Below are 12,507 nucleotides of genomic sequence, written 5' to 3' on the forward strand. Positions count from 1 at the left end.
CACATGTCAGACAACTTCTTGCTTTAGCTTTATGATGTCAGGCCCCCCTGGACCAATTGTCCTTGTGGAAGCTGACCACACAGGAGGATGAGATATCAGAAGTTATGCAGTAGGTTACTATTCGTATTCATGACTGCCAGCCACGTAGGAGGCGGAATGGTAAAGGAATCTGAAACAGTCAAAGCTCTGTGTCCTTTTTGAAAGTGGGATGGGGGTACAAAGACAGATTATCCCTAACAAAAATCCATCTTGAGTATCAGAGCCCAACATACAGAGTGCAGGAGAAGAGGTTAAATGAGCTTCCTACCGTGAGAATGTAACACTATTTTTCATACGTGAGATGGTGCATTTCAGCCTCAAAGGCAGCAATTTCCTCGAATGGAACATTGCTATCACCAGGATCTAAAGCAGGTTTTAGTAGAGTTCGAGTCAGTCAGTCTTTTATTAACTATCATGACCAACATAATGTGATCCATATTACTTCTTTCTTGACAGAAATGATATTCAGGCACAGGTTTCCACTATAAAGTAGTGAGGACATTCCGTTGCTATGAACATCTTTTTAATGCCCAAAAGAATGATTGGGCGTTTTACTTACCACGTAAATTGGTAAAATGATGCACTATGCCAGAAGACTTCCTTTTTTTTTTTGCTTCAGTCTCGGCAATTCAGAGAAACTCTGCTGTGAAACACTGCCACTGCTGGTCATTCAGTTTAATCTGCAGATGGAAAAGTCCACTGTTAGTACATTTAATATAAGCAATACAAAAAGTTTTGATTTATATAAAGGGTTACCAGATCTATACTATGGAGTCTGTTTTATTGTGAAAATCAACAGCTCAATAAAAAAATCAAATCTCAATTTGTGTTTATAACCTCCCATACTTCTCTGCATTCCCTTGACTCATTTGCTAAAACTCTCTAAACAATTGTAGCACGTACATTAGGACATAGATCTTTTTGCCAGCCAAGTGGCAGCGCACCATTCTCACTTCTTTAGTTTTAGGATATGGTACACCAGTAGCAATTAAGCCAGCTGATAAGTTGAGAGAGGAAGGGTTATGCTACAGTTAACGGGAATGATAGAAACTATGAATAGCATCATTTCCATCTTCTCTTTAGCCAAATCCTACCAGTTCAGCAAGAGTGAAGTTGAGACTCTTATGCTCAAACTTGCGTTCATACAAATATAGAAGTCTAAATAAAGTCCTAATTTCTTTCATCTTACCATCAACACTTTCAGTTGGGCATCCTGTCTACCCTGCAACTCATATCATTACCAAGATAAATGTATCCTACTCTTTGTTAGGCAACAGAGTGGCTCTCATGTCAGAAAGCATCTTGCTTTAGCTTTATGATGTCAGACTGCTAGGCAACAGAATGGCACCACATGTCAGACAACTTCTTGCTTTAGCTTTATGATGTCAGGCCCCCCTGGACCAATTGTCCTTGTGGAAGCTGACCACACAGGAGGATGAGATATCAGAAGTTATGCAGTAGGTTACTATCCGTATTCATGACTGCCAGCCACGTAGGAGGGGGAATGGTAAAGGAATCTGAAACAGTCAAAGCTCTGTGTCCTTTTTGAAAGTGGGATGGGGGTACAAAGACAGATTATCCTTAACAAAAATCCATCTTGAGTATCAGAGCCCAACATACAGAGTGCAGGAGAAGAGGTTAAATGAGCTTCCTACCGTGAGAATGTAACACTATTTTTCATACGTGAGATGGTGCATTTCAGCCTCAAAGGCAGCAATTTCCTCGAATGGAACATTGCTATCACCAGGATCTAAAGCAGGTTTTAGTAGAGTTCGAGTCAGTCAGTCTTTTATTAACTATTATGACCAACATAATGTGATCCATATTACTTCTTTCTTGACAGAAATGATATTCAGGCACAGGTTTCCACTATAAAGTAGTGAGGACATTCCGTTGCTATGAACATCTTTTTAATGCCCAAAAGAATGATTGGGCGTTTTACTTACCACGTAAATTGGTAAAATGATGCACTATGCCAGAATACTTTTTTTTTGTTTTGCTTCAGTCTCGGCAAGTCAGAGAAACTCTGCTGTGAAACACTGCCACTGCTGGTCATTCAGTATAATCTGCAGATGGAAAAGTCCACTGTTAGTACATTTAATATAAGCAATACAAAAAGTTTTGATTTATATAAAGGGTTACCAGATCTATACTATGGAGTCTGTTTTATTGTGAAAATCAACAGCTCAATAAAAAAATCAAATCTCAATTTGTGTTTATAACCTCCCATACTTCTCTGCATTCCCTTGACTCATTTGCTAAAACTCTCTAAACAATTGTAGCACGTACATTAGGACATAGATCTTTTTGCCAGCCAAGTGGCAGCGCACCATTCTCACTTCTTTAGTTTTAGGATATGGTACACCAGTAGCAATTAAGCCAGCTGATAAGTTGAGAGAGGAAGCGTTATGCTACAGTTAACGGGAATGATAGAAACTATGAATAGCATCATTTCCATCTTCTCTTTAGCCAAATCCTACCAGTTCAGCAAGAGTGAAGTTGAGACTCTTATGCTCAAACTTGCGTTCATACAAATATAGAAGTCTAAATAAAGTCCTAATTTCTTTCATCTTACCATCAACACTTTCAGTTGGGCATCCTGTCTACCCTGCAACTCATATCATTACCAAGATAAATGTATCCTACTCTTTGTTAGGCAACAGAGTGGCTCTCATGTCAGAAAGCATCTTGCTTTAGCTTTATGATGTCAGACTGCTAGGCAACAGAATGGCACCACATGTCAGACAACTTCTTGCTTTAGCTTTATGATGTCAGGCCCCCCTGGACCAATTGTCCTTGTGGAAGCTGACCACACAGGAGGATGAGATATCAGAAGTTATGCAGTAGGTTACTATCCGTATTCATGACTGCCAGCCACGTAGGAGGGGGAATGGTAAAGGAATCTGAAACAGTCAAAGCTCTGTGTCCTTTTTGAAAGTGGGATGGGGGTACAAAGACAGATTATCCTTAACAAAAATCCATCTTGAGTATCAGAGCCCAACATACAGAGTGCAGGAGAAGAGGTTAAATGAGCTTCCTACCGTGAGAATGTAACACTATTTTTCATACGTGAGATGGTGCATTTCAGCCTCAAAGGCAGCAATTTCCTCGAATGGAACATTGCTATCACCAGGATCTAAAGCAGGTTTTAGTAGAGTTCGAGTCAGTCAGTCTTTTATTAACTATCATGACCAACATAATGTGATCCATATTACTTCTTTCTTGACAGAAATGATATTCAGGCACAGGTTTCCACTATAAAGTAGTGAGGACATTCCGTTGCTATGAACATCTTTTTAATGCCCAAAAGAATGATTGGGCGTTTTACTTACCACGTAAATTGGTAAAATGATGCACTATGCCAGAAGACTTCCTTTTTTTTTTTGCTTCAGTCTCGGCAATTCAGAGAAACTCTGCTGTGAAACACTGCCACTGCTGGTCATTCAGTTTAATCTGCAGATGGAAAAGTCCACTGTTAGTACATTTAATATAAGCAATACAAAAAGTTTTGATTTATATAAAGGGTTACCAGATCTATACTATGGAGTCTGTTTTATTGTGAAAATCAACAGCTCAATAAAAAAATCAAATCTCAATTTGTGTTTATAACCTCCCATACTTCTCTGCATTCCCTGGACTCATTTGCTAAAACTCTCTAAACAATTGTAGCACGTACATTAGGACATAGATCTTTTTGCCAGCCAAGTGGCAGCGCACCATTCTCACTTCTTTAGTTTTAGGATATGGTACACCAGTAGCAATTAAGCCAGCTGATAAGTTGAGAGAGGAAGGGTTATGCTACAGTTAACGGGAATGATAGAAACTATGAATAGCATCATTTCCATCTTCTCTTTAGCCAAATCCTACCAGTTCAGCAAGAGTGAAGTTGAGACTCTTATGCTCAAACTTACGTTCATACAAATATAGAAGTCTAAATAAAGTCCTAATTTCTTTCATCTTACCATCAACACTTTCAGTTGGGCATCCTGTCTACCCTGCAACTCATATCATTACCAAGATAAATGTATCCTACTCTTTGTTAGGCAACAGAGTGGCTCTCATGTCAGAAAGCATCTTGCTTTAGCTTTATGATGTCAGACTGCTAGGCAACAGAATGGCACCACATGTCAGACAACTTCTTGCTTTAGCTTTATGATGTCAGGCCCCCCTGGACCAATTGTCCTTGTGGAAGCTGACCACACAGGAGGATGAGATATCAGAAGTTATGCAGTAGGTTACTATTCGTATTCATGACTGCCAGCCACGTAGGAGGCGGAATGGTAAAGGAATCTGAAACAGTCAAAGCTCTGTGTCCTTTTTGAAAGTGGGATGGGGGTACAAAGACAGATTATCCCTAACAAAAATCCATCTTGAGTATCAGAGCCCAACATACAGAGTGCAGGAGAAGAGGTTAAATGAGCTTCCTACCGTGAGAATGTAACACTATTTTTCATACGTGAGATGGTGCATTTCAGCCTCAAAGGCAGCAATTTCCTCGAATGGAACATTGCTATCACCAGGATCTAAAGCAGGTTTTAGTAGAGTTCGAGTCAGTCAGTCTTTTATTAACTATCATGACCAACATAATGTGATCCATATTACTTCTTTCTTGACAGAAATGATATTCAGGCACAGGTTTCCACTATAAAGTAGTGAGGACATTCCGTTGCTATGAACATCTTTTTAATGCCCAAAAGAATGATTGGGCGTTTTACTTACCACGTAAATTGGTAAAATGATGCACTATGCCAGAAGACTTCCTTTTTTTTTTTGCTTCAGTCTCGGCAATTCAGAGAAACTCTGCTGTGAAACACTGCCACTGCTGGTCATTCAGTTTAATCTGCAGATGGAAAAGTCCACTGTTAGTACATTTAATATAAGCAATACAAAAAGTTTTGATTTATATAAAGGGTTACCAGATCTATACTATGGAGTCTGTTTTATTGTGAAAATCAACAGCTCAATAAAAAAATCAAATCTCAATTTGTGTTTATAACCTCCCATACTTCTCTGCATTCCCTTGACTCATTTGCTAAAACTCTCTAAACAATTGTAGCACGTACATTAGGACATAGATCTTTTTGCCAGCCAAGTGGCAGCGCACCATTCTCACTTCTTTAGTTTTAGGATATGGTACACCAGTAGCAATTAAGCCAGCTGATAAGTTGAGAGAGGAAGGGTTATGCTACAGTTAACGGGAATGATAGAAACTATGAATAGCATCATTTCCATCTTCTCTTTAGCCAAATCCTACCAGTTCAGCAAGAGTGAAGTTGAGACTCTTATGCTCAAACTTGCGTTCATACAAATATAGAAGTCTAAATAAAGTCCTAATTTCTTTCATCTTACCATCAACACTTTCAGTTGGGCATCCTGTCTACCCTGCAACTCATATCATTACCAAGATAAATGTATCCTACTCTTTGTTAGGCAACAGAGTGGCTCTCATGTCAGAAAGCATCTTGCTTTAGCTTTATGATGTCAGACTGCTAGGCAACAGAATGGCACCACATGTCAGACAACTTCTTGCTTTAGCTTTATGATGTCAGGCCCCCCTGGACCAATTGTCCTTGTGGAAGCTGACCACACAGGAGGATGAGATATCAGAAGTTATGCAGTAGGTTACTATCCGTATTCATGACTGCCAGCCACGTAGGAGGGGGAATGGTAAAGGAATCTGAAACAGTCAAAGCTCTGTGTCCTTTTTGAAAGTGGGATGGGGGTACAAAGACAGATTATCCTTAACAAAAATCCATCTTGAGTATCAGAGCCCAACATACAGAGTGCAGGAGAAGAGGTTAAATGAGCTTCCTACCGTGAGAATGTAACACTATTTTTCATACGTGAGATGGTGCATTTCAGCCTCAAAGGCAGCAATTTCCTCGAATGGGACATTGCTATCACCAGGATCTAAAGCAGGTTTTAGTAGAGTTCGAGTCAGTCAGTCTTTTATTAACTATTATGACCAACATAATGTGATCCATATTACTTCTTTCTTGACAGAAATGATATTCAGGCACAGGTTTCCACTATAAAGTAGTGAGGACATTCCGTTGCTATGAACATCTTTTTAATGCCCAAAAGAATGATTGGGCGTTTTACTTACCACGTAAATTGGTAAAATGATGCACTATGCCAGAATACTTTTTTTTTTTTTTGCTTCAGTCTCGGCAAGTCAGAGAAACTCTGCTGTGAAACACTGCCACTGCTGGTCATTCAGTATAATCTGCAGATGGAAAAGTCCACTGTTAGTACATTTAATATAAGCAATACAAAAAGTTTTGATTTATATAAAGGGTTACCAGATCTATACTATGGAGTCTGTTTTATTGTGAAAATCAACAGCTCAATAAAAAAATCAAATCTCAATTTGTGTTTATAACCTCCCATACTTCTCTGCATTCCCTTGACTCATTTGCTAAAACTCTCTAAACAATTGTAGCACGTACATTAGGACATAGATCTTTTTGCCAGCCAAGTGGCAGCGCACCATTCTCACTTCTTTAGTTTTAGGATATGGTACACCAGTAGCAATTAAGCCAGCTGATAAGTTGAGAGAGGAAGCGTTATGCTACAGTTAACGGGAATGATAGAAACTATGAATAGCATCATTTCCATCTTCTCTTTAGCCAAATCCTACCAGTTCAGCAAGAGTGAAGTTGAGACTCTTATGCTCAAACTTGCGTTCATACAAATATAGAAGTCTAAATAAAGTCCTAATTTCTTTCATCTTACCATCAACACTTTCAGTTGGGCATCCTGTCTACCCTGCAACTCATATCATTACCAAGATAAATGTATCCTACTCTTTGTTAGGCAACAGAGTGGCTCTCATGTCAGAAAGCATCTTGCTTTAGCTTTATGATGTCAGACTGCTAGGCAACAGAATGGCACCACATGTCAGACAACTTCTTGCTTTAGCTTTATGATGTCAGGCCCCCCTGGACCAATTGTCCTTGTGGAAGCTGACCACACAGGAGGATGAGATATCAGAAGTTATGCAGTAGGTTACTATCCGTATTCATGACTGCCAGCCACGTAGGAGGGGGAATGGTAAAGGAATCTGAAACAGTCAAAGCTCTGTGTCCTTTTTGAAAGTGGGATGGGGGTACAAAGACAGATTATCCTTAACAAAAATCCATCTTGAGTATCAGAGCCCAACATACAGAGTGCAGGAGAAGAGGTTAAATGAGCTTCCTACCGTGAGAATGTAACACTATTTTTCATACGTGAGATGGTGCATTTCAGCCTCAAAGGCAGCAATTTCCTCGAATGGAACATTGCTATCACCAGGATCTAAAGCAGGTTTTAGTAGAGTTCGAGTCAGTCAGTCTTTTATTAACTATCATGACCAACATAATGTGATCCATATTACTTCTTTCTTGACAGAAATGATATTCAGGCACAGGTTTCCACTATAAAGTAGTGAGGACATTCCGTTGCTATGAACATCTTTTTAATGCCCAAAAGAATGATTGGGCGTTTTACTTACCACGTAAATTGGTAAAATGATGCACTATGCCAGAAGACTTCCTTTTTTTTTTTGCTTCAGTCTCGGCAATTCAGAGAAACTCTGCTGTGAAACACTGCCACTGCTGGTCATTCAGTTTAATCTGCAGATGGAAAAGTCCACTGTTAGTACATTTAATATAAGCAATACAAAAAGTTTTGATTTATATAAAGGGTTACCAGATCTATACTATGGAGTCTGTTTTATTGTGAAAATCAACAGCTCAATAAAAAAATCAAATCTCAATTTGTGTTTATAACCTCCCATACTTCTCTGCATTCCCTGGACTCATTTGCTAAAACTCTCTAAACAATTGTAGCACGTACATTAGGACATAGATCTTTTTGCCAGCCAAGTGGCAGCGCACCATTCTCACTTCTTTAGTTTTAGGATATGGTACACCAGTAGCAATTAAGCCAGCTGATAAGTTGAGAGAGGAAGGGTTATGCTACAGTTAACGGGAATGATAGAAACTATGAATAGCATCATTTCCATCTTCTCTTTAGCCAAATCCTACCAGTTCAGCAAGAGTGAAGTTGAGACTCTTATGCTCAAACTTACGTTCATACAAATATAGAAGTCTAAATAAAGTCCTAATTTCTTTCATCTTACCATCAACACTTTCAGTTGGGCATCCTGTCTACCCTGCAACTCATATCATTACCAAGATAAATGTATCCTACTCTTTGTTAGGCAACAGAGTGGCTCTCATGTCAGAAAGCATCTTGCTTTAGCTTTATGATGTCAGACTGCTAGGCAACAGAATGGCACCACATGTCAGACAACTTCTTGCTTTAGCTTTATGATGTCAGGCCCCCCTGGACCAATTGTCCTTGTGGAAGCTGACCACACAGGAGGATGAGATATCAGAAGTTATGCAGTAGGTTACTATTCGTATTCATGACTGCCAGCCACGTAGGAGGCGGAATGGTAAAGGAATCTGAAACAGTCAAAGCTCTGTGTCCTTTTTGAAAGTGGGATGGGGGTACAAAGACAGATTATCCCTAACAAAAATCCATCTTGAGTATCAGAGCCCAACATACAGAGTGCAGGAGAAGAGGTTAAATGAGCTTCCTACCGTGAGAATGTAACACTATTTTTCATACGTGAGATGGTGCATTTCAGCCTCAAAGGCAGCAATTTCCTCGAATGGAACATTGCTATCACCAGGATCTAAAGCAGGTTTTAGTAGAGTTCGAGTCAGTCAGTCTTTTATTAACTATCATGACCAACATAATGTGATCCATATTACTTCTTTCTTGACAGAAATGATATTCAGGCACAGGTTTCCACTATAAAGTAGTGAGGACATTCCGTTGCTATGAACATCTTTTTAATGCCCAAAAGAATGATTGGGCGTTTTACTTACCACGTAAATTGGTAAAATGATGCACTATGCCAGAAGACTTCCTTTTTTTTTTTGCTTCAGTCTCGGCAATTCAGAGAAACTCTGCTGTGAAACACTGCCACTGCTGGTCATTCAGTTTAATCTGCAGATGGAAAAGTCCACTGTTAGTACATTTAATATAAGCAATACAAAAAGTTTTGATTTATATAAAGGGTTACCAGATCTATACTATGGAGTCTGTTTTATTGTGAAAATCAACAGCTCAATAAAAAAATCAAATCTCAATTTGTGTTTATAACCTCCCATACTTCTCTGCATTCCCTTGACTCATTTGCTAAAACTCTCTAAACAATTGTAGCACGTACATTAGGACATAGATCTTTTTGCCAGCCAAGTGGCAGCGCACCATTCTCACTTCTTTAGTTTTAGGATATGGTACACCAGTAGCAATTAAGCCAGCTGATAAGTTGAGAGAGGAAGGGTTATGCTACAGTTAACGGGAATGATAGAAACTATGAATAGCATCATTTCCATCTTCTCTTTAGCCAAATCCTACCAGTTCAGCAAGAGTGAAGTTGAGACTCTTATGCTCAAACTTGCGTTCATACAAATATAGAAGTCTAAATAAAGTCCTAATTTCTTTCATCTTACCATCAACACTTTCAGTTGGGCATCCTGTCTACCCTGCAACTCATATCATTACCAAGATAAATGTATCCTACTCTTTGTTAGGCAACAGAGTGGTTCTCATGTCAGAAAGCATCTTGCTTTAGCTTTATGATGTCAGACTGCTAGGCAACAGAATGGCACCACATGTCAGACAACTTCTTGCTTTAGCTTTATGATGTCAGGCCCCCCTGGACCAATTGTCCTTGTGGAAGCTGACCACACAGGAGGATGAGATATCAGAAGTTATGCAGTAGGTTACTATCCGTATTCATGACTGCCAGCCACGTAGGAGGGGGAATGGTAAAGGAATCTGAAACAGTCAAAGCTCTGTGTCCTTTTTGAAAGTGGGATGGGGGTACAAAGACAGATTATCCTTAACAAAAATCCATCTTGAGTATCAGAGCCCAACATACAGAGTGCAGGAGAAGAGGTTAAATGAGCTTCCTACCGTGAGAATGTAACACTATTTTTCATACGTGAGATGGTGCATTTCAGCCTCAAAGGCAGCAATTTCCTCGAATGGAACATTGCTATCACCAGGATCTAAAGCAGGTTTTAGTAGAGTTCGAGTCAGTCAGTCTTTTATTAACTATCATGACCAACATAATGTGATCCATATTACTTCTTTCTTGACAGAAATGATATTCAGGCACAGGTTTCCACTATAAAGTAGTGAGGACATTCCGTTGCTATGAACATCTTTTTAATGCCCAAAAGAATGATTGGGCGTTTTACTTACCACGTAAATTGGTAAAATGATGCACTATGCCAGAAGACTTCCTTTTTTTTTTTGCTTCAGTCTCGGCAATTCAGAGAAACTCTGCTGTGAAACACTGCCACTGCTGGTCATTCAGTATAATCTGCAGATGGAAAAGTCCACTGTTAGTACATTTAATATAAGCAATACAAAAAGTTTTGATTTATATAAAGGGTTACCAGATCTATACTATGGAGTCTGTTTTATTGTGAAAATCAACAGCTCAATAAAAAAATCAAATCTCAATTTGTGTTTATAACCTCCCATACTTCTCTGCATTCCCTGGACTCATTTGCTAAAACTCTCTAAACAATTGTAGCACGTACATTAGGACATAGATCTTTTTGCCAGCCAAGTGGCAGCGCACCATTCTCACTTCTTTAGTTTTAGGATATGGTACACCAGTAGCAATTAAGCCAGCTGATAAGTTGAGAGAGGAAGGGTTATGCTACAGTTAACGGGAATGATAGAAACTATGAATAGCATCATTTCCATCTTCTCTTTAGCCAAATCCTACCAGTTCAGCAAGAGTGAAGTTGAGACTCTTATGCTCAAACTTACGTTCATACAAATATAGAAGTCTAAATAAAGTCCTAATTTCTTTCATCTTACCATCAACACTTTCAGTTGGGCATCCTGTCTACCCTGCAACTCATATCATTACCAAGATAAATGTATCCTACTCTTTGTTAGGCAACAGAGTGGCTCTCATGTCAGAAAGCATCTTGCTTTAGCTTTATGATGTCAGACTGCTAGGCAACAGAATGGCACCACATGTCAGACAACTTCTTGCTTTAGCTTTATGATGTCAGGCCCCCCTGGACCAATTGTCCTTGTGGAAGCTGACCACACAGGAGGATGAGATATCAGAAGTTATGCAGTAGGTTACTATTCGTATTCATGACTGCCAGCCACGTAGGAGGCGGAATGGTAAAGGAATCTGAAACAGTCAAAGCTCTGTGTCCTTTTTGAAAGTGGGATGGGGGTACAAAGACAGATTATCCTTAACAAAAATCCATCTTGAGTATCAGAGCCCAACATACAGAGTGCAGGAGAAGAGGTTAAATGAGCTTCCTACCGTGAGAATGTAACACTATTTTTCATACGTGAGATGGTGCATTTCAGCCTCAAAGGCAGCAATTTCCTCGAATGGAACATTGCTATCACCAGGATCTAAAGCAGGTTTTAGTAGAGTTCGAGTCAGTCAGTCTTTTATTAACTATCATGACCAACATAATGTGATCCATATTACTTCTTTCTTGACAGAAATGATATTCAGGCACAGGTTTCCACTATAAAGTAGTGAGGACATTCCGTTGCTATGAACATCTTTTTAATGCCCAAAAGAATGATTGGGCGTTTTACTTACCACGTAAATTGGTAAAATGATGCACTATGCCAGAAGACTTCCTTTTTTTTTTTGCTTCAGTCTCGGCAATTCAGAGAAACTCTGCTGTGAAACACTGCCACTGCTGGTCATTCAGTTTAATCTGCAGATGGAAAAGTCCACTGTTAGTACATTTAATATAAGCAATACAAAAAGTTTTGATTTATATAAAGGGTTACCAGATCTATACTATGGAGTCTGTTTTATTGTGAAAATCAACAGCTCAATAAAAAAATCAAATCTCAATTTGTGTTTATAACCTCCCATACTTCTCTGCATTCCCTTGACTCATTTGCTAAAACTCTCTAAACAATTGTAGCACGTACATTAGGACATAGATCTTTTTGCCAGCCAAGTGGCAGCGCACCATTCTCACTTCTTTAGTTTTAGGATATGGTACACCAGTAGCAATTAAGCCAGCTGATAAGTTGAGAGAGGAAGGGTTATGCTACAGTTAACGGGAATGATAGAAACTATGAATAGCATCATTTCCATCTTCTCTTTAGCCAAATCCTAACAGTTCAGCAAGAGTGAAGTTGAGACTCTTATGCTCAAACTTGCGTTCATACAAATATAGAAGTCTAAATAAAGTCCTAATTTCTTTCATCTTACCATCAACACTTTCAGTTGGGCATCCTGTCTACCCTGCAACTCATATCATTACCAAGATAAATGTATCCTACTCTTTGTTAGGCAACAGAGTGGCTCTCATGTCAGAAAGCATCTTGCTTTAGCTTTATGATGTCAGACTGCTAGGCAACAGAATGGCACCACATGTCAGACAACTTCTTGCTTTA

This window comes from Lissotriton helveticus, chromosome 11, assembly GCF_964261635.1.
Source record: "Lissotriton helveticus chromosome 11, aLisHel1.1, whole genome shotgun sequence".
NCBI classification, from domain to species: Eukaryota; Metazoa; Chordata; class Amphibia; order Caudata; family Salamandridae; genus Lissotriton; species Lissotriton helveticus.